The sequence below is a fragment of the Salmo trutta genome, chromosome 5 (genome assembly GCF_901001165.1).
Source record: "Salmo trutta chromosome 5, fSalTru1.1, whole genome shotgun sequence".
NCBI classification, from domain to species: domain Eukaryota; kingdom Metazoa; phylum Chordata; class Actinopteri; order Salmoniformes; family Salmonidae; genus Salmo; species Salmo trutta.
The window spans coordinates 22496161-22520352 of record NC_042961.1 but is presented as its reverse complement, the minus strand read 5'-3'; the positions used below and the strand labels follow the sequence as shown (position 1 = coordinate 22520352).

The 24192-nt window shown below is 41.9% G+C and overlaps 1 protein-coding gene and 1 pseudogene across 1 annotated transcript in view; one reads left to right on the top strand and one right to left on the bottom strand.

Annotated features, from left to right (window-relative positions):
* Positions 1–1024: 1024 nt before the first annotated feature.
* LOC115193472 (elongation of very long chain fatty acids protein 6-like) lies at positions 1025–4126 on the bottom strand (annotated as a pseudogene).
* An 11920-nt stretch (positions 4127–16046) lies between these two features.
* Positions 16047–24192, top strand: part of LOC115193875 (PH and SEC7 domain-containing protein 1) — a 45872-nt gene continuing 37726 nt past the window's right edge. The window contains exon 1 of the mRNA XM_029752990.1: positions 16047–16390. The gene's annotated coding sequence lies outside the window, so the exon portion shown is untranslated. The remainder of the gene's footprint in view (positions 16391–24192) is intronic.

The following is a 24192-nucleotide window of genomic DNA, read 5'->3' as shown; positions in this document are numbered from 1 at the left end:
CCATATCAAGATACCAAATCAGTTGCCAGCTACTTAAAGCACAACATTTTTCTTTTATGGAGGTAGAGGGAGACAATACCTGACATTCAAAGCAGAACACACTTTAGTTAGGAATTCCATTCAATACACAGCATTCATCAGAAAGTGAAACATGGTATCTCAGATCCTAAGAGTACCAAAAACCTCTGCTTCATCTCTGGTGCAAAAAAACCTCTGCATCATCTCTGGTGCAAAAAAACCTCTGCATCATCTCTGGTGCAAAAAAACATCTGCATCATCTCTGGTGCAAAAAAAACCTCTGCATCATCTCTGGTGCAACAAGAAAAGAACAATTGTGGAGTGAGACTAGTTTGACTTTTCTGGCACTATTCCAGCTGCCATCATTTATCTAATTAATAAAAACATGTATATTATGAGCACCACATAGCTGCTTTCAGGGGGATTCCCTTGAGTCAGAGCACAACTATACCTCAGTTCAAATAATGTATCTCACAGGGTGAATTTTAGGAACAAGTTGAGAAAAACCAAAGGCCCACACCGAAAAAACACTCAGTGAGATATGCTGGTGTAGGCTAATCCAAGGTAATTAGAAATTCCAAATATTGGAGTTGGGCATACCAGCTTACACCTGCTCAATTGACAAGTTGAGAAGAGCACCATGGAACTAAAATGAAAACCAGTCGCACCAGTTTGAACAGAAACTCACAGGAGGTGCCATTACATTATATATGCCTGTTGGAATGCATAGATTGGAACTTCTGATACAAAGAGCAAAAAACTCATAATACGCCATGGACTGTAGGATGTGACAAGATGAGGCAAAATTTTCATAAACATTTCTGTAAAAACACTTCAGACCATGTAGTGTGGCTGTGACTCTTGACAGGTTCAGAAAAAGAAAGCAAACAGTTCACTGCTTGTAAACTAATGGCATAAGGTGTATAGAGAATGGACAGGCATTGCCATCGTTGCAAAAAACTTAAAATGGCCCTGTCAGGGCAATGCAGTAATCCCTCCCCCCAACTTAGTCGGTCTTGGAGCTCTTGCCAGTGTTGCCACCTTTGTCTTTCAGGTAGGTCTGGTAGAAGGAGAAGAGGACCAGGTAGCTGAGGTACATGAGGGAACTCCACACAATGTTGTTCAGGTAGGACTGGCAGTCCCCGTCCTGCATCCAGCAGTAGACCAGCTAACTAACCATCAGCCCCATGGCCATCTGGGCGATCTGGAAGGTGGTGATGACCACAGCAAAGGGGTATGGCACCCGGTAGCCCGCACTGCGTATTAGCTGTACATGAGTGCGTGAACAGAGTAGTTCATGGGCATGAACCAGCCGCCTCCAGCCACCTGGTCCTTGTAGGAGTACCAGGAGTAGAGCAGCACAGTGACGTGGTGGTACCAGTGCAGGAAGAGCAACCGCTGCTTACGGAGCACGATGAACACTATCACCTGTGGAGGCTACGGAGAGGACATACTTCAGGACCGGCAATGTCATGGTCCCAGCCATGCAGACAAACATTTACTGCATACAGTATCTTCAATCAATATCAAAGCATGGTTTATGCAAGGGACCAGTTATATGGTTTGCCATAAATTAATTAGACATTGTACAAGTGGACAAAATGTCAAGATCATACAGATGCTAGTTCAGATGCTAGTTCCATACAGATGCTAGTTCCAACCCCAGTTCTTACCCAGTTCTGGGGCATGGCTCAGGACAAAGGCATAAGCCCAGAACTTGCTCACTGGTCCATTGTAGAAGCTCTGCTCACATAGACTGTCTGAAACCACTGGTGGAGAGGATATACAGCATGTACCATCCTGTTCAAATTGCTCCAACAATACTGCAATTGAGAAAGAGTTGTGCATTGGACTAGAGGGCAAGTGGCAAAATTACATTTTTTATTTATTTCACCTTTATTTAACCAGGTAGGCTAGTTGAGAACAAGTTCTCCTTTACAATTGCGACCTGGCCAAGATAAAGCAAAGCAGTTCAACAACACAGAGTTACACATGGAGTAAAACAAATATACAGTCAATAATACAGTACAAAAATAAGTCTGTACAATGTGAGCAAATGAGGTGAGATAAGGGAGGTAAAGGCCAAAAAAAGTCCATGGTGGCAAAGTAAATACAATATAGCAAGTAAAACACTGGAATGGTAGATTTGTAGTAGAAGAAAGTGCAAAGTAGAAAAAGAGTTAATGGGGTGCAAAGGAGCAAAAAATATAATAAATACAGTAGGGGAAGAGGTAGTTGTTTGGGCTAAATTACAGATGGGCCATGTACAGGTGCAGTGATCTGTGAGCTGATCTGACAGCTGGTGCTTAAAGCTAGTGAGGGAGATAAGTGTTTCCAGTTTCAGAGATTTTTGTAGTTCGTTCCAGTCATTGGCAGCAGAGAACTAGAAAGAGAGACGGCCAAAGGAGGAATTGGCTTTGGGGGTGACCAGAGAGATATACCTGCTGGAGCGTGTGCTACAGGTGGGTGCTGCTATGGTGACCAGTGAGCGGAGATAAGGGGGGACTTTACCTAGCAGGGTCTTGTAGATGACCTGGAGCCAGTGGGTTTGGCGACGATTATGAAGCGAAGGCCAGCCAACGAGAGCGTACAGGTCGCAGTGGTGGGTAGTATATGGGGCTTTGGTGACAAAACAGATGGCACTGTGATAGACTGCATCCAGTTTGTTGAGTAGGGTATTGGAGGCTATTTTGTAAATGACATCGCCAAAGTCGAGGATCGGTAGGCTGGTCAGTTTTACGAGGGTGTTTGGCAGCATGAGTGAAGGATGCTTTGTTGCGAAATAGGAAGCCAATTCTTGATTTAACTTTGGATTGGAGATGTTTGATGTGAGTCTGGAAGGAGAGTTTACAGTCGAGCCAGACACCTAGGTATTTGTAGTTGTCCACATATTCTAAGTCAGAACCGTCCAGAGTAGTGATGCAGGACAGGCGGGCAGGTGCAGGCAGCGATCGGTTGAAGAGCATGCATTTAGTTTTACTTGTATTTAGGAGCAGTTGGAGGACACGGAAGGAGAGTTGTATGGCATTGAAGCTCGTCTGGAGGGTTGTTAACACAGTGTCCAAAGAAGGGCCAGAAGTATACAGAATGGTGTCGTCTGCGTAGAGGTGGATCAGAGACTCACCAGCAGCAAGAGCGACATCATTGATGTATACAGAGAAAAGAGTTGGCCCAAGATTTGAACCCTGTGGCACCCCCATAGAGACTGCCAGAGGTCCGGACAACAGGCCCTCCGATTTGACACACTGAACTCTATCAGAGAAGTAGTTGGTGAACCAGGCGATGCAATCATTAGAGAAAACAAGGCTATTGAGTCTGCCGATGAGGATGTGGTGATTGACAGAGTCGAAAGCTTTGGCCAGGTCAATGAAAACGGCAAAAAAATAATATAATCCAAGTTACATTAGCATTGTATCACAGCCTTGCACACAAGCGTAGTTCATAGGGATGGTTTGTTTTGAGACAGTGATGAGACGTCACATTTTGGAAGGTTTTGTTTTGGGAACTCTGACCCACATTGGTCACCATCCCATTTGCCAGAAAGTTAGGAGTTTAACACACAGAGGGGATAGCTCGTGAGAATAGGCAGCCCTCCACAATCAGGCTTAACCTCAGTTTGTGACGTCAGTGTACCGGTCACAATACTCTGAATGGAGAATTACAGACTGCTGACATGTACCACCTGTGCTAGAGCATAAACCTAACTTTCTCTTAAAAAAATAAAATAAATGAAGGCCCCAGAGATGATTACTGTAGGCGAACAGACAACTGCAAATTGAACCCAACTAAGCCCAAAAATAAATGGTTTTTAAATCCTACATTGAGACAAACATCTTTTTATATGGGAATACTTGGAAACAGATTTCAGAAGTGAAACACATTTTTAGCTGAATTGACAGGCTTTAGTTATATATATTTTTTTTACTGTGGGATGGTTTTGGCCCACCAGCAGCCTGTTGCCGATCCCTGTTGTGCGTCTTCCATTCATTCAAAAAGTCAGAGGCAAATGTGGGTGTTCTGTGCTTTAACTCACCTGAAGATGGCCAGGCTGAGTGACCACAGAACCAGTGGCCCGCGTAGATGAAGTTTAGGCCTTTCCTTCACGAGAAGTTGGCCACCAAAGACTAGCGCTGCATACAGGCCACAGTACACAAAGGCCTTGCTCCTGGTGAGAGAACAAACAAAATCAACCATGTCTGTCAGTTTCCTTAGATTGTGCCCATCATGAGCATAAAGGTATTTCAGTAATTGAGCACACCCTAGGTCTTTGCTGAAGTGCCATTTTTGCATACCTTTACCATGAATAATTGTGTATTTAACATGGCAAACCCAGCTTGCTAAGGTGATAAGTGAAATGTAGGCCTGTTGACTAAAGCAATCTGCCTGACGACTGAAGTATGCGGTGGAAGACTTCAGTTTGTCTGGGACTGCCATTGTTTAAGTTGTTTGTGGTGACGTCAAAATGAGGGGTGTAGTACAAAACAAAGTCATCAGCAATTGGATCATCTAATCAATTGGCGTATCAAAGGCAATGACACATTTTCCAATCGCCAATTTACCCATGCGTGTTCTAGCTCTGGCCCAACCCATCGGTTTCTGGGACCAATCAGGTCAGAATGTTTGCTTTCCAGAAATCATCGGGAGGTACTCCGATCCATACTCATTGCAGAGAAGAAACTAATGTCTGTGGGAGTGGCATAGCATTTGTCAGGCGCAAGTCGTTTTGGGAGCGTGATCATTATGCCGATTCTGTTGCAAAGGGTTTTGCAACAGAAACTTACTCCAAACGCAAACAAGAGTTTCTATTGGACAAGTTTAGGTAGGTCCCGCGCCGTTTCATTTGATTCCGTTTGGTTCTTAAACAGTAAATGGTTTACATAATAAATACACCAGAGGCAAAAAGCAATCAGCCATATAGCCACTTTGGTTGATATTCATAGCTGCGAGTAGTAGGGGTGCTGAGGGTGCTGTAGCACCCCCTGTAAAATCTGAATAAAATGTTTTATAAATGTTTTCACAAAAGTAGTGCACTTGGCCTTTACTAGTATTAGCGGACGATAGATGTCTGTAGAGGAAGGCAACACAAAAAATATAAGCATCTCCACTTCGGCAAAAGAAGTGGTTGCATAATTAAGAAGATTGTCTTGCAGGATTGAGTAGTTGGAATTGTATGAGTTGTTGTCCCTTTCTCTGCAATAGATCCAGAAAAAACATGGAAAACCACTTTGTGCATTATTAATTTACTCATCCTTACAAACAACTTAATGTAAATGTCCATTACTGTATTCTACATAGGCTGGTCATCTAGGTTTAAAAAACATTTTTTTTTATTCAACTAGGCAAGTCAGTTAAGAACAAATTCTTATTTACAATGACGGCCTACCCTACAGGTTTGTACCTGTAGACTTTCCATCACTATGAAGAAAAACAATGTACAATACTATACCCAAACTAATTCCCGCGACGGCTATGTTGATAATAGCTAGCTTGAAATGAAGGTAAGTAAAATTATTCCAATTTAAGTTAAAATCTTTCTACATGCAGTCTAGCTTACTTTTTAAAAAACTTTACTAAACCTGAGTAAACCACTACTAGATTGGTGGAAATTCTAATTTTAAATGTCAAGGCCAGAAAATAATGTGGCTGCTATTTGAATAATGTGTTAAAGTACAGGTAACTGCCAAAATAAAGGAAACACCAACAAAGTGTCTTAATAGGGCGTTGGGCCACCACAAGGTGCCAGAACAGCTTCAATGCGCCTTCGCATAGATTCTGTCTGGAACTCTATTAGAGGGATGTGACGCCATTCTTCCATGAGAAATTCCATAATTTGGTGTTGTTAAACACTGTCTCAGGCACAGCTTTAGAATCTCCCATAAGTATTCAATTGGGTTGAGATTTGGGGATTAACACTTTAAACCCCCTGGGCGCCTTTGAGACCCCTCTTTCAAATTCACTGATCTCTTCTTCTAGCCATGGTAGCCAAAATAATGGGCAACTAGGCATTTGTATACATGACCTAAGAATGATGGGATGTTAATTGTTTAATTCACTCAGGCACCACAACTGTGTGGACAGCCTGGTCTCAGATAAGTAGTAACATAGTAAATGTAAATCCAGGACACAAATTAGTATGATTGTTACTTTGGTATGTTACTTAAGACAGAAGGTTACTTAAGGCACAAACAAAAGGAGGGTGGTCGCAGTGGATGGGTGGGCATATAACGCAAACGTCTAGCAACCCAAAGGTCTGCGTGTTCAAATCTCATCACAGACAACTTTAGGATTTTAGTTAATTAGCAACAACTTTTTAGCTACATTGCAAAGAAACTGAACAAAAATATAAAACACAACGTGAAGTGTTGGTCCCTGTAACGCCCTAGCCATAGAGAGGGGTTTTTTGTTCTTTATTTTGGTTAGGCCAGGGTGTTACATTTGGGTGGGCGTTCTATGCTCATTTTCTATGTTGTCTGTTTCATTGATTTTGGCCGTGTGGCTTCCAATCAGGCACAGCTGTTGTTGGTTGTTGCTGATTGGGAGTCACACATAAGTGCCTGTTTTTCCATTGGGGTTTTGTGGGTAATTGTTTCTGTTAGATTATTTCCTAACAGGACTGTTTTGCTGTCGTGTTTTTGTTCAGTTTTGTATAGTGTTCTTACGTTAATTAAAATCATGATGAACACTAACTCCGCTGCGCCTTGGTCTACTCTCTCTCCCGACAGCCGTTACAGTCCCATGTTTCATGAGCTGAAATGAATCCCAGAAATTTTCCATAGACACAAAAAGCTAATTTCTCAAATTTTGTGCACAAATTTGTTTACATTCCTGTTAGTGAGCATTTATCATTTGCCAAGATAATCCATCCACCTGACAGCTGTGGCATATCAAGAAGCTGATTTAAAAGCATGATCATTACACAGGTGTACCTAGTGATGGGGACAATAAATGGCCACTTTAAAATGCAGTTTTGTCACAACACAATGCCACAGATATTTCAAGTTGAGGGGGAGTGAAATTGGCATGCTGACTGCAGGAATGTCCACCAGAGCTGTTGCCAGAGAATTGAATGTTGATTTCTCTACCATAAACGCCTCCAACGTCATTTTAGAGAATTTGGCTGTACGTCCAACCGGCCTCACAACCGCAGGCCAGGACCGCCACATCCGGCCGCTTCATCTGCGGGATCTTCTGAGACCAGCCACCCAGACAGCTGATGAAACTGAGGGGCATTTCTGTAATAAAGCCCTTTTGTGGGGAAAAACAAATTTTCATTGGCTGGGCCTGGCTCCCCACTGGGGGGCCTATGCCCTCCCAGGCCCACCTATGGCTGCACCCCTGCCCAATCATGTAAAATTATTATTATTTAAGACACTGTAGATGTGAGCAAAAATATCTGTAAGTAGAAGTATTGTTATTCATTAATTTAGTCCAATCAGGGTAGGGATGGTATGGAAGGGGGGAAGTATAGAGAAAATGAAAATAATAATACAAGGGGATTAGAATGCCCAGTCATATGACATCCACAGATTAGGGCCTAATCAATCAATTGAAATAAATTCATTTCCTTATATGAAATTGTTGCGTATTGCGTTTATATTTTAGTTCAGTAGTCTAAACATGTTAGCTAGCCCTTCCCCTAAACATTTTAACTAAACCTTCACTTAGACCTTTAACCTAGTTCCCCTAACGACCGAACCTAGCCAGCTAAATAACGTTAGCAACAACAAATTTTAATCCGTAACATATCATATATTGTACAAATTGCAATTCGTAACATATCCAAATTGTAATATCATACCAGGGGATGGACATCCAACTTAATACATGCCATACGAAATTTAAATCATACTAGATGGAGCTTCTCGGATTTACTTACAGAATAATACGAAATACTCCAAGACCAAGTTGCTGTGGAATCGACTGCCTTCAATATACTTTGTGTCCCCCATTTACTCAAGTGTTTCCTTTATTTGAGGTTACCTATAAATTGTAAAATATTTAGGCTCTATGTCTCTAACTGAGCCTGTACAGTCGTGGCCAAAAGTTTTGAGAATGACGCAAATATTAATTTTCACAACGTCTGCTGCCTCAGTTTGTATGATGGCAATTTGCATATACTCCAGAATGTTATGAAGAGTGATCAGATGAATTGCAATTAATTGAAAAGTCCCTCTTTGCCATGCAAATGAACTGAATCCCCCAAAAACATTTCCACTGCATTTCAGCCCTGCCACAAACGGACCAGCTGACAGCATGTCAGTGATTCTCTCATTAACACAGGTGTGAGTGTTGACGAGGACAAGGCTGGAGATCACTCTGTCATGCTGATTGAGTTCGAATAACAGACTGGAAGCTTCAAAAAGAGGGTGGTGATTTGAATCATTGTTCTTCCTCTGTCAACCATGGTTACCTGCAAGGAAACACATGCCGTCATCATTGCTTTGCACAAAAAGGGCTTCACAGGCAAGAATATTGCTGCCAGTAAGATTGCACCTAAATCAACCATTTATCAGATCATCAATAACTTCAAGGAGAGCGGTTCAATTGTTGTGAAGAAGGCTTCAGGGCACCAAAGAAAGTCCAGCAAGCGCTGGGACCGTCTCCTAAAGTTGATTCAGCTGCGGGATCGGGGCACCACCAGTACAGAGCTTGCTCAGGAATGGCAGCATGCAGGTGTGAGTGCATCTGCACGCACAGTGAGGCAAAGACTTTTGGAGGATGGCCTGGTGTCAAGAAGGGCAGCAAAGAAGCCACTTCTCTCCAGGAAAAAAATCAGGGACAGACTGATATTCTGCAAAAGGTACAGGGATTGGACTGCTGAGGACTGTAGTAAAGTCATTTTCTCTGATGAATCCCCTTTCCGATTGTTTGGGGCATCCGGAAAAAAGCTTGTCCGGAGAAGACAACAGTAAAGCATCTTGAGACCATTCATGTGTGGGGTTTCTTCTCAGCCAAGGGAGTGGGCTCACTCACAATTTTGCCTAAGAACACAGCCATGAATAAAGAATGGTACCAACACATCCTCCGAGAGCAACTTCTCCCAACCATCCAGGAACAGTTTGGTGACGAACAATGCCTTTTCCAGCATGATGGAGCACCTTGCCATAAGGCAAAAGTGATAACTAAGTGGCTCAGGGAACAAAACATCGATATTCTGGGTCCATGGCCAGGAAACTCCCCAGACCTTAATCCCATTGAGAACTTGTGGTCAATCCTCAAGAGGCGGGTGGACAAACAAAAACCCACAAATTCTGACAAACTCCAAGCATTCATTATGCAAGAATGGGCTGCCATCAGGCAGGATGTGGCCCAGAAGTTAATTGACAGCATGCCAAGGCGGATTGCATAGGTCTTGAAAAAGAAGGGTCAACACTGCAAATATTGACTCTTTGCATCAACTTCATGTAATTGTCAATAAAAGCCTTTGACACTTATGAAATGCTTGTAATTATACTTCAGTATTCCATAGTAACATCTGACAAAAATATCTAAAGACACTGAAGCAGCAAACTTTGTGGAAATTAATATTTGTGTCATTCTCAAAACTTTTGGCCACGACTGTATGTCGAAATTGACATGACAGACTTGACACTGCAGTTTATGAAGTGATGAAGGGCTATACTTTTACCTGGCTGTCCTGTTCGACCACAAGAGCAAGGTGAATTCATTATCATTTTGAAAACCAAACAATGTGATTACATAGCCTACTCACTCACCAATTTTCCTGCATCCATTCGATAGCGCCTCGCTCGTCGAATTGCTGTTCAAAACCATATTCGGAAAGTGGTACTTGATATTCAGTCTCATTCATTTTCGATCTTGCTCTCTCTCTAAAAGCTTTTTACAGAACTAGTCTATGTAGAATTTATTCTCTGGGATTTAAATCCCCAGTAGATGCCAAACTAATGTTTGTTAGATTGCGCCTTAGTAAAAGCGTCCTGCTCACACCTGATTTAATTTATGTACAAATATAACCTTATTATATACGGGCGTGGACAATGATGGGAAACTGCCCTGCCCTCTCTTGTCCCACTGTGGGAGGATTTTCTACTTTGGGAATTTTGGTTTTGACCGAGGTCATCATAAAATGACCAGGCAGACACAGGAAATTGTGCCTTGGACAAAGGTTTTGACACCACAGGGCAAAATCATAACCTGGCAATCCCGCAGAATTGATGTCATAAATAGTGACGACAGTTGGTCATTGCGTCAACGGGCATAAGGCGCATAAAATTGCTCCAGAATATTCAATTTCCCACACATTTAATTTTATAATACACAGATAGTCAGCTATAGTAGTTTGAGTGGTAAAGTTTAGGCTACTCCTTGTATTTGAAAATTAGTCTATATTTTTTAATAAAAATGGCACAGCACGCCCACAAGGAAGTTTGCAACATAAATATTGTATTTGTGGTGTATTTGTGGCGTTTAGGTTCGATCTCATAATGCCAGTTTATGCAAAGCCAACACTCCTGCAAATGTTTTGGCTACATCATATTCTGCATTCTGCTGAAGCACAAGACTTTGTTCTACTCTGTTCAGAAACAACCTGGAAACAGACCCATTTTTTTAACACATACTTTGGACAATTTGAGAGTTTACTGGTGAAAGGTGAGACAGGAATCCCAAAGTTAGCGAAGGCCTAGCGTTTACAGAATGAATTCAGAGAGGCAAATGCCTGAGTTTGAATTGTGGCAACATTTGACGTTTTCGATCTGATTTCCCGCAGATGGTAGACCAGGTAATGTGGACCAATTGACTGACTAAAGGATATCTCGGATCCTACACAAATTCTAAATACTCTCAGGGGCTTGTAATGACCCTAATTTATGTTCTACAGATTACAAGAAGCAAACGGCATCACATGGGGAATTGCACTTTATTCTGTTCCTATTATTTGCCCATTTCAATTAACATTTCAATTACAAATGTGTAAATATGTGAATATGTGATTTTCACATTTGTGAATTGTGAAATCCATTGTGAAATAGATTTTATATTTTGTTCAGATGCAGGTGATGAGGACGTCTTCAAACTGTGGGGAAAAGCACCTAAAACTCAGAAGGATTTCAATGAAATCAAACCCAGAGTCAACATATTGACAGACCCTTCTTACTCTGAGCTACTTGAGAAAGTTAACTTGATTTTGGGCCTCTTTTTCTAAGGCTTTATCGTCATAGGTAGATGTATAACATTTGACTGTCTTTTTACTGTATGGAAATGTACTGTTCTGCTTCATCAGTTGATATTGACTTCAATCTAATGTAGAATGTTCTGCTCTGTATGTTACCATGAGCAACAGCTGGGGTATGTTGCATGTTTGGTCTGGGACTGACGTCTGTCTTTTTCACCAGTGTTTATCTATGACTTTGTCCGAGTCTCCAAGGAGGCCAGTAGGAGATCTGATGCTCTAGCTGCTGCCAAGCTGAAGAGAAAACAACCACCCACTGTTGAACCAGTCAACTTGATCCAAATGTACCCTCTTATGATACCTTACTCTGTGTGGCGTTCACTTGCTTGAATATGTGATCCCTGGCTAAGTTAAGTGTAGGCTAGACTGACTGCAGGGTCTTACATTCTGTTGTAACAATGGCCCGCTTTAGAGCGGGAGCGCATCGCTTCATAGTTTCGTTTGAAAAATACATCATCCACGGCTAATGATTTGGAGGCGAATTTTCCCAAGGTTATGTTCTTTCTTTTGTAGACGTCGCACAATTAGTTGTTTGTGAGATGCAATAACAATAGTAAAAAATATATATAATCTAGATGAGATATAAAATGAGCTGTACATCTTTTAAACTGTCTATGTATTAGTCTGCTTGTTGAGTAAGTATGTTTCACAAAATGTTTTGTTTTGTTCTGTAGAACGAATCTGAGTCCACTGTGCTGTCAGCCTTAGAGAGTGAGAACCTCTGCCTGGTGAGTTACTGTAGATAGATCGCACACTGTTTTGTTACTGAGCGATTCATGGAGTTTATCTTTAGGTTGAGGGTTTTTCAGTGTACAAAACCGTGATGTACTGACTACAATCACACCAAAACAGTAAAATCTATGTGTAGCTTGTTTACAGATATGCAGTACTCAGATGTACAACATGAGTTAAATGAGGTTCTCAGTCTGCATAGGTGGTTCATGGTGAAGATTTTGCTCTTAGCCTAGATTATTTATCATATCAGTTCATGGAAAGATACTAAATGTATTTTGTCTGTATTTTTCTCCAGAGTCTCAGCTGACGGATGCTTGCATCAACTACCACGTCTTTTACCCAGTGATATTTAATGGAAGGAACAGAAATCAAATCTCCAAATAAGATCATGTTGAGACTGCCACCTTTGAAGACTGCCACTTTCTGTCTCGTCACTAAACCCCATAACAATGACTGTTTAACAGTTTAATGCAACCCTCAGGTTTCAACCCTTTAGGATAGACCAGTGAGGAGGCAATACTTCCAGGCATAATGTACATGATTTTAAAAAGCCCCAGGCATCGAAGCATCTTTCAAAGCCTGCTCTCTGTCATCTTTTAGTTTGACCCTCCTATTGAGACACTCATCCCTTTTGGCATAGCTTTTGAATGAGCTTTAGTTCATTACGGTGTCTGTGACTTTCCTATGATGATGCACTGCAGAACAACACAAATCAACGTTTATTGGTGCGTCCACAGTTCTGCACGTTATCGCAGGTGCAGCGAGATGCACCTAGCTCCAACAATGCAGCAATATCTAGCGGAATCTACATAGTTTAACATTGTAGTTTGCCTGGTTCTCTTTTATCAATGAACATTCTTCCAGAAGAGCATAGTTCTTGGAAAGGATTTACCTCATCAGCCTCAGGTTGTTGTCTCAGATAGAGAATGTCTCATATAGGAGGAAAACACAGACTACAGACAGAGGTAGGGATGGAAGTGAGACATGCTGCCATCTTCTGGAGAAGAATATAAAGCTTTTTGTCAGCCAAGGTATTTGACTTGTTCATCAAGAATCCTTATGTAGAAACTGGTGAGATTAGAAGGTATTGTGGGATCATGTACAGTTGTTGGATACATACAGCTTTTAGAAAATCTGTTTTAGGAGAGGATGAAAAATAGTCCACATTTAAAGGCTGGAATGGGCTCCCTACGATGGGATTTCTAGGCAACATGCCAAGCTGCTGGGCTTGTGGGCTGGATGAGAATCACCTTGGTGTGCAGCAGAACCCACCATATACATTACCACTGTTCAAACAGGGCTGATGTGTGGGTGGTTTGTTCAGGGAGACCTATACGTGGGTGGTTTCCCTCTCCAAGCACTAAACTTTTGGCAGGCCACAGCAAACTACACCAGTTCTTGCACAGCTGGAAGGATAGAGAGAAAGGAGGGAGCCTTTGGACAGGTTTTTATACGAGAAGGTGTATTTGGAAAACCATGAGTTATGAGTGGCCTTGCACTTTGTCATACACTACATTACCAAAAGTATGTGGACACCTGCTCACCGAACATCTCATTCCAAAATCATGGCCATTAATATGGAGTTGGTCCCCCCCTTTGCTGCTATAACAGCTTCCACTCTTCTGGGAAGGCTTTTCACTAGATGTTGGAACATTGCTGTGGGGACTAGCTTCCATTCAGCCACAAGAGCATTAGTGAGGTTTGGCACTGATGTTGGGCGATTAGGCCTGGCTCGCAGTCGGCGTTCCAATTCATCTCAAAGGTGTTCGATGGTGTTGAGGTAAGGGCTCTTTGCATGCCAGTCAAGTTCTTCCACACCAATCTCGACAAACCATTTCTGTATGGACCTCGCTTTGTGTTCGGGGGCATTGTCATGCTGAAACAGGAAAGGGCCTTCCCCAAACTGTTGCCACAAAGTTGGAATCACAGAATTGTCTACAAAGTCATATGCTGTAGGGTTAAGATTTCCATTCACTGGAACTAAGGGGCCTTGCCCAAATCATGAAAAACAGCCCCAGACCATTATCCCTCCTCCACCAAACTTTACAGTTGGCACTATACGTTCGGGCAGGTAGTGTTCTCCTGGCATCCGCCAAGCCCAGATTCGTCCGTCGGACTGCCAGATGGTGAAGTGTGCACTCCAGAGAATGTGTTTCCACTGCTCTAGAATCCAATGGCGGCGAGCTTTACACCACTCCAGCCAACTCTTAGTTTTGTTCATGGTGATCTTAGGCTTGTGTGCGGCTGCTTGGCCATGGAAACCCATTTCATGAAGCTCCAAATGAACAGTTCTTATGCTGACATTGCTTCAACAGGCAGTTTGTAAATTGGTAATGAGTGTTGCAACCGAGGACAAGCGATTTTTACACCCTACGTGCTTCAGCACTCGGCGGTCCTGTTCTGTGAGCTTGTGTAGCCTACCACGTGGCTGAGCCGTTGTTACTAATAAACGTTTCCACTTCACAATAACAGCACTTACAGTTGACGAGGGCAGCTGTAGCAGGGCAGAAATGGGAAAAATGGACTTGTTGGAAAGGTGGCATCCTATGACGGTGCCACGTTGAAGGTCACAGCTGCTCAGTAAGGCCATTCTACTGCCAATGTTTGTCTACGGAGATTGCATGGCTGTGTGCTCAATTTTACACACCTGTCAGCAATGGGTGTGGCTGAAATAGCCAAATCCACTCATTTGAAGGAGTGTCCACATATTTTTGTATATATAGTGTATCATGAGTCACTGCTGTTTTCCTTCAGCTGAACTCAGAGGAACAACAACAAGTGTGTGGTAAGTGTGTAGTGATGAGACAGTAGAACAGGGGTCACAGAGAGAGATGTAATAAGTGAGTGAGGTTGTCTCCGTCCAGCCCCCTCAGCTCACAATCCTCTCTCATAGCATGTCCAAAACGTAATGCAGTGTCATCATAGCTTTGAACGAATGACAGGGAATTGCTTGAGGGATGCTTACGTTACACTTGGGCTCTGCAATGTCTGGATTGCTATAGAGGGGATGAGTACAACAATATGGTTTATTCGCTGAGCAATAGCTCAGCTGTAGCATCCCAATAGCATGGGATTGTTACTAGTATGTTGACAGAGTGGATGACTCATCCCAGGTAGCAGCCATGGCAACATGCTGCAGGTAAATCATGCTCTGTTGTGTTTTTTTTCTGTTCTATCTATGTCAGTTGAACTGTTCTGATTTATTTACTGTTTTGTGTGGTATGTGTGAACATGTGCCAATAGTTTTGTGTTTAATTTTTCTGATGTGCCTGCTGCATAGGACCACATTCCTGAAGAATGTGGAATCTTAAGCATGCCTCTGTCCTCTGTTTACTGCTCTTTATCCTACCTTTTATATTTCTGTCTAAACTCAACCAAGGCCAACATTTCCTGAGGAAAATGTAATTTCTGAAACAGTAGTTAGCTTGACAAACGTAATACATTTCTGAATAAATTGTAACTGAGAGAGACAGAGTTGTGTGTATGTGCGTGTCATCCTGCAGCCAGCCCTACATAGGACGCCACGCATTCATACACGGCGTCCTACAAGATGTAGGGCTGACTACCCCCCTGCGTACCTTGGTATAGGGATTATACCCATGATCCCCACCACATTCTTTTGGCCTTCTTTAACAGATGTGTTAACTTCATTTGGTCCAGTCTCCCACAACAGGAAAATAATCCTGCAGTAATAGGAAATGTGAATTATTATGTGGATTATAATTAATGGACATTTTTCGTAAGGGAAAATAGTTTTTTAGAGATCTAGTAGCCTACGTTTTGGCGTGCTTTTGGGAGAAAATGCCCCACTTAGGGAGAAGAAGAGTATGTTAAATCCAACCATTTCAGGATAATGATATTGGAACAATCCCTCTAGATTTCAACCATGACCCAGATGTTGGACAGTAATTTGCAAATAGCCTTTTTTAAATTATTTTATATAAACTATTGGGAAACCGCAAGCTTATTGTAGCAAACAGTTGGAGCCAAGTTGGGTAAAGAGATAGCAGCCTAATGCCCACATTATTTCCTAGAATAGTTGACATACTATGCTATTTTTTAAATAAGGTATTACAGCCTTGGGTGCTATCTGGTCCGTCTGTTAGATTATACAGATTTTAAATCCGTTTGAAATGTATTGTAATCTCTCCTTCAAGGAAGCGTAAATAGCATGTGCCCTGAGAGAGAAGAGCTCTTGCACACTCGCATTAGGAGAAAGTGCGCGTGTGAGTGTTGCTCCTCGTCGGGAGCAAAGGTGGATCAGAGGAGCTGTCAGTTTCAGAACCATTTAGCAGTGAATGGAAAGTTCCTTTTCAACCAAGGTTAAACGTCAGCCTTATCAATGCGGAAACAGGCGATAAACGGCAGCGAACGTACACACGGCTACACCGCGGGTCTATCAGGATTCTGCAGCTTCTTATAACATTAGCATTTGTAATGGCAGGGGTAAGTGACTATCTTCCTTCATGAACCGTGACAAGTTGCAGTGCGGCTTGTTGTTGTAGGCTAGCAATGTGACTCTTCATTAATGAATGAAACGATATCTCCAGGAATTGTTCCAGCTAGAGCCTATTGTCTTCTGTTTTAAGATGGCTTTTGTGTTGGAAGCATATAATTTCCATCTGCTTCAGTTCACCCAACATCACTTTACAGGTCTGTCGCAGAGCAGAGTGACCATCGGACAGGTACTAGTTGTTTGGGACAGATTTTAATGTCCAGAACTCACCTGTGAACTATTTATATTACGGTATTCCCATTGCAGACCTATCTTGAAGTATGACATACCTTTCCAGTGATCAGTTATTTGTTGCGCACGTTTTAGGCAATACAGATTTATGTTTGGTAATCAAACACCTGATCCCTACCCTAGTATTATTTCAATAAATGCATTCAACAACCATAGGGAATTGCCATGTTCAGTCTTGTAATCTTCCTTAGTTTCAGATATGTCGACCAGATAGTCATTTACAATCATTCTTCCATGTCAAGCTGTTGCCTCTAACTAGTATCATTGCTGTCCACAAACCACCAAAAATTTTGATTTGAATATCTCAGCCTATCTAATCGCTGTGACTGACAAGCATTTTGAAGTGCAGAGGCAGTTGGCCTATTCCCTTTCCTCCAGCCTATCAGATGACAGTGTTTCTATAAACAGCACTTCACTGACTGCAGTCCCTTCTCACTGGGCACACCACGTCATTTCAACGTGGATAATTGGGTCATATTTAGTTGATGTCGATCAATGAGATTACAACCTATTTTTTTACCCACTCAAAAAGACAGCCAAAAGTTAGTTGAATTTTCAATGTGTTATATCACTATGCTTTCAACCATCTTAAAGCACAACAAAGTTCAAATGGGAATACAATGTCAGATATTTTGTTTATTTATACAAAAGATGCATGTGTTATCACTGTGTTTCATATAATAGCAGAACCAAATGACCTGGATTGCAGTTAAGATTACATTAAAAGTACATGGTGCAAGTGATCAATGCCGTTAAAGATTCTGCACAGGTTATTACAGCAATTGCAGATCTTGGAGATCTTCACAATGACCATGCTTTATATGATTACATAAGAAGAAATGTATAGTTACAGTAACCTCAATGTGGCCATTGATGTGTTACTCATTTTAAAGTTAAATGTTACAGTTGAAGTCGGAAGTTTACATACACCTTAGCCAAATACATTTAAACTCAGTTTTTCACAATTCCTGACATTTAATCCTAGTAAAAATTCCCTGTCTTAGATCAGATCTCCACTTTATTTTAAGAATGTGAAATGTCAGAATAATAGTAGAGAGAGTGATTTATTTCAGCTTTTATTTCTTTCATCACATTCCCAGTGGGTCAGAAGTTTACATACACTCAATTAGTATTTTGTAGCATTGCCTTTAAATTATTTAACTTGGGTCAAACATTTTGGGTAGCCTTCCACAAGCTTCCCACAATAAGTTGAGTGAATTTTGGTCCATTCCTCCTGACAGAGCTGGTGTAACTGAGTCAGGTTTGTAGGCCTCCTTGCTCACACGTGCTTTTTCAGTTCTTCCCACAAATGTTAGGTCAGGGCTTTCTGATGGCCACTCCAATACCTTGACTTTGTTGTCCTTAAGCCATTTTGCCACAACTTTGGAAGTGTGCTTGGGGTCATTGTCCATTTGGAAGACCCATTTGCGACCAAGCTTTAACTTCCTGACTGATGTCTTGAGATGTTGCTTCAATATATCCACATAATTTTCTTTCCTTATGATGCCATCTATTTTGTGAAGTGCACCAGTCCCTCCTGCAGCAAAGCATGATGCTGCCACCCCCGTGCTTCACGGTTGGGATGGTGTTCTTCGGCTTGCAAGCTTCCCCCTTTTCCTCCAAACATAACGATGGTCATTATGGCCAAACAGTTCTATTTTTGTTTCATCGGACCAGAGGACATTTCTCAAAAAAGTACAATCTTTGTCCCCATGTGCGGTTGCAAACCGTAGTCTTGCTTTTTATTGGCAGTTTTGGAGCAGTGGCTTCTTCCTTGCTGAGCGGCCTTTCAGGTTATGTCGATATAGGACTCGTTTTACTGTGGATACAGATACTTTTGTACCTGTTTCCTCCAGCATCTTCACAAGGTCCTTTGCTGTTGTTCTGGGATTGATTTGCACTTTTCTCACCAAAGTACATTCAACTCTAGGAGACAGAATGCGTCTCCTTCCTGAGCGGTATGACGGCTGCGTGGTCTCGTGGTGTTTATACTTGCGTACTATTGTTTGTACAGATGAACGTGGTACCTTCAGGCGTTTGGAAATTGCTCCCAAGGATGAACCAGACTTGTGGAAGTCTACCATTTTTTTCCTGAGGTCTTGGCTGATTTCTTTTGATTTTCCCATGATGTCAAGCAAAGAGGCACTGAGTTTGAAGGTAGGTCTTGAAATACATCCACAGGTACACCTCCAATTGACTCAGAAGCTTCTAAAGCCATGATATAACTTTCTGGATTTTTCCAAGCTGTTTAAAGGCACAGTCAACTTAATGTATGTAAACTTCTGACCCACTGGAATTGTGATACAGTGAATTCTAAGTGAAATAATCTGTCTAAACAATTGTTGGAAAAATGACTTGTGTCATGCAGTAGATGTCCTAACCGACTTGCCAAAACTATAGTTTGTTAACAAGAAATTTGTGGAGTGGTTGAAAAACGAGTTTGAATGACTCCAACATAAGTGTATGTAAAACTTCCGACTTCAACTGTACATACCTTTCTAAAATAGCCTTATGATTTTTTTGTATTATTTTTACAATAAATAGCCTATTGGTTTTGTTTGTCAACATTTGAAAGAGATTTATCTTCTGCTTGGATTGTTCCATCTGTGCCACTGACATAGTCTGGCTTTAATTCCAGTTTGTCAACAAATTATTAATTGATATGTTGGATTCACTTCTCAACCAAAAATTGAAGTTAGACTACGACTAAGTCAAATCAATCTTTAAATGCACTTTAAATCAAGTTTGATTTGATTTAGTCCTACACAATTCAATATCACTAAAGATAATTACAAAATCAACCACAGCTTGAAACCCTAGGCCTATTGTATTGTCTATTTTTAGTTGATTTCAGGTTTGAATTTAAACAATAGCTGTTGATGACTTTGCAAATCCTATAAAGGCCTAAATAGCAGCATTGAGGATATATCGGTGATAAGGTATGGTCACATTTTATTTGCTATGTTAAACCCACCATATGGAATTACTTAGATAGCAACAGGGAATTTATTTAGTGTTGCGAGATCTGCACTTACAAAATCATTCTCATGATAGCACATTGGTAATAGTCAGAGACTGATATAATAGCTAAGCATGGCAGGACTTGGTTAAAACCCTGGATCGGAGAAAGGTTAGCAGTAGTAGCTAGACCAACTCTCCAATATTAGGTGCTGCCCAGCCTATAGCTCTTTTTTAAATTATTTATAATGTTCAAGATCTGATGTTGTTTTTTAAAGGTACAAATTCAACATATTTTATACAAGTGTTGAAATTTGTTTACCAGGATGACGATGACGACACATTTGCCCTTCAAAACAACAGCTGATTACTTTTTTCAAATCCAATGTATTTTCTACATAGATTCCACATCACACTACGATGACGTTGAAACAACATTGATTCAACCAGTTTGTGCCCGGTGGGTTGTCCCAGGTGCTACTCTGTCAGTAAGGCTGTTGCATGATACTTCTGGGTCTCTCTCTCTCACACACACACACACTCTGTCCTTCCTACATCTTACCTTATCAATTCTACTTTCTTTCTGCTCTGACGCTGTCTCAATCGAGTCCACCTCTCCGCCCGCCCCCCACTGTGTGGGCATAATGATTCATGCAGATGCTGCATGGCTGATATGCATAGTGGGCATGCCTGACAGACAGTCACAGGAGCCCATGACACAGCTTTAATACTGAGGCCGTGATATTTTAGCAGTCCTTATTGGTCCACGACCTACCCGCTTTCTTTACCCTGCTGTTGCTTCGTTACAGTGTGTGTTGTAGGAACCACATTTCTGCTGAAATCCAAGAACAACTGGATGATATTTGTTGGAGCAATCAAAGTTGTATTGTCACCTAAAGATGACGGACTGAATGTATTCTAAACGTGTCCCCTCTTCCCATGTCCCCAGGCTCACCACTGCAGCCAGAGAATAGATTGCTCCAACAGAGGTAGTGCATTGCGCCATTCTCCAGCCCAGATTGATCGGACTGTGTAAGGCACTTGGTTAAGCATATGAGACCTCGATGTGTCTGCCAGTGCATATAGTGGGATTTCAGGGCCACAGAACTTTCTGATGTCCTATAGCTGGACTGAAGACAATGCGGGGGCATTCCCTAAGTGCTGATTTCTTTCAGAATCTGAGCTATGATGATAGGGCTTGTAAACTGTCCCCAGGTAAACCCACAGCTGACTCTGCATGGTCAGTGGACGTGACTGTAATTAAGAGTAGGGCGTTCAACTATTGGCTGCGGGTGATTACCATCTTGGTGAGTAACGGGTTGATTTTTTTCCATACTGTACATTGAAGTTATCTGCTTATATGCTCAGCTGCTGTTGGGTAAAAATATTAAGATATGGCTACGTACAATTTGACTTTATGGTCAGTCTCGTGACATGAAATTGAATCTGTCTCAAGTGAATTAGTCTCAGCTGTTTATAGGCTCTATTGTTGCTCCCTTGTTTTGAAATCTGACATTGTGTTTGTGTTTGGGTCTGAGGAGACTCTGAAACCCCCTTAGCGTACGCCCATTGAAGTCAAACCATTCACACATTAACTTCAGCGACACCTCAACCATTTACAGCAACGGCTTATTAAGACCCTGTATATAGCTTAATTACTTTCTCATGTTCTTCCTATTTCAATTTCTTTTGTGTTTTTGTTCTACCTTGTTTTTATTACTACATTGATTACTGCATTATTGGGTTTAGAGCTGGCAAGAAAGGCATTTGACTGTACTTGTGCGCGTGACATTAACTTGAAACTTAAAGATCACCATTTGTAAAGCTTGTTTTCCGAGTGAGTTGTCGGGGTAAGCTCTCTGTCTGGAAAGACAAATCCCGGAGAGGAAAAGCAGACACAGACCTTTCCCCTCATTCTTGTCTGGACGGATCGGACACCAGCCAGGGGGAGATTGGCTGGGGAAGCTGTGGAAATTCACTCCTAACTGTAGCCAAACCACAGAAAATAGAGTGGGGTGGGGGGCACAATACAGTGGGGTGCCATTTGTTAAGCTGTCACTTCAATGAGGCAGGGAGTAAATGACTTACATGGTCTCTGCTCTGCTATTTATCTGTCATCAAACTTGATTGACAGAATTTATTACATACAATTTCCAAGTCCAGAACCTCCTAGTGAGGTACAGTAGACATGCTACAGCTAGCCTGTAAGTGTTGATACCTAGAGTGAGTACTAGTAGGGTTATCAGCGGGATAGAGAAACTGACTGTCTGTCCGAGCGTGAGAGTGTGCAGGTGACGCCTCACATTTGTTTATTCTTGTTTTTCCTCAGAGGTTCACAACTGTTAGCCCCTACGACTCAAATTAGCCAAATTAGTTTCTGTCCTCTGAATAAGAGGAGGGCCCCACTCCCCTCTGACCTTGTTACTGCCTCAGCAACTATAAGCTGCATGGTCCTTCACCATCTGTTAGTGCTAAACAGACTACTTTACACCACTAGCCATTGGGCCGTTAAGACAGCACTGGATCAAGGGATCTGATTGGTCGAGCACTCTTCCTGGAGGGAGGGACAAAGCATCATGAGTGGCAGGAGATGGAAGATGAAGCTCTATTGGACTTAGGCAGGTCTGGAGGGGGGAGGAGGAGGGAGGCGTAAATCCAGTATCGATGAGCTGGCAAAGCGGACAGCCACTGTGAGTCTAGAGGTGGCAAAGAGGAGAAAGGGAGATGAGGTGGAGGGAGGGAGGAGGCAGACCGACTGTGCTGCTGCCACTCGGGGGATAGCAGGTGTGTGTGTGTGTGTGTGTGTGTGTGTGTGTGTGTGTCTGTAGGATGAACAGAAATGGAGGGGGGGGGAATCCTATTAGTCTGAGTACAGAAGAAGTAGGCCTGAGTACCCTGCTCATCGGGGTGTAAGTGTGTTGTTAGAGGGGCGGGGCAGGACATGTTGATACTCAAGTGTTATGAGGTTGTAATCTACTCTGTGTGCTTTGTTCAACATGTGGCCGTGAGATATAAATGTCTATTGGACTCCTGGTTTTAGAAATACTTTGATATTTTAACGGTTTTCTAATTGACAAATGTATTTTTAAATTGTATACTTGGTTTGTAGTCTGTGAAAAACACAGACATCATTTTTTTTAGGTGTTCCTTTTTTAGGAGAGTGATAAAAAAAATAATAATAATAATCTTCTTTCTGGTCATCAGGGGAGATTGATATGTGTGATAATTGGGGTTTGAATTGGATGAAAGGAAATGGATCGGCCATTTTTAAAAGCGCTGAAATGAAAATGTTAGTACCGTCTCCTGGCTGCAATAATGTCCAGCAGTCTGGTTGTTGTCCTCTGGATTTATTCCACTTCACACAGGCCTAACTAACTTAACTATGTCTGACTCCTGCCAGACGTATCCAATAACGTAAGCACGAGCCCTGTCTCAAGTGCGGTGGGTTAACCTCGTTGTGTAATTTGATGAATTAACCACACTACAGATTTAGTAGTGGACGTAGTATACATTTTTACATGCATAGGAACAACAAAACGTCTTGGGCCAGCCAGACAGAAGTTATTTGGACTTAACTTTTTCAGGTTGGTGGGCATATGACCCAGTGGTTCTATTAAACAAATACGTGTCCGTTTCAGGTCGTTGTCAGTTACCTTGTCATTCACAGATAGTGTTAACTTGCAATTTTGTCCTGTGACTCGACTCTTCATCGCCTCTCCATGTGTTCAGTAGTTCACACAAAACCTTACTCACCTTGATTGACCAGTGTGTAGGGATAGCTGTGGTGACCAACTGTATCTATTGTGTTCTCAAACAGCAATGTTGTACATGGCTCAAAGTGAAACTGCAAAGGGAGGCTCAGGAACCTCAATGGCACAAAATATGAGGATAATTGGTGCTGGGTTTTATGATTAGCAAGACAGTCAAATTACTGCAATCAATTCAACAGGTTCACAATCACCAAATGCATTTATCACAGACACCTCAGAATACCTCTGATTGAGCATGTGTTTGTGTCAATGTGCATCTCTCTGTGTACAAAGAAAATGTGAACACTTGCAGCTAACTTCCTGCAATTTTACACATTTAGCCATGGGGCAAAAATAAAAATGTGCACAAAAATGTGAGATGTCTTGTTTGCTAAATGAACAAATGAAATGGGCAGTGGCATGGTTCATATAGCCATAGAAGCACAGTGACATGCCTCAATGCAGTCATATTTGTGGCTTATTGGGGTGTTGCTTTGTTAGTTATTTTTGGCAACCCATCCTGTGACAGTGAATGTCATTACGGTTAGTCTGTTCTGTAATATTTAATCAAATCTGACTAACACAGTGCATCGCTTGCTATTAATTATATCTTATGGTGTTTGCATGTTTAAGTAAAAATACAAATAATGTCCCATTTGGAGTGAAGAGCAGCAAAAAAAATATTGCTCAACCTGATTGGGTGGGCCTGGTTCCCAAGTGGGTGGGCCTGTGCCTACGCCCCTGGTGTAAGTGTGCAGCTGTGGGTGTGTGAGGCATGTGTGAGACAGACTGCT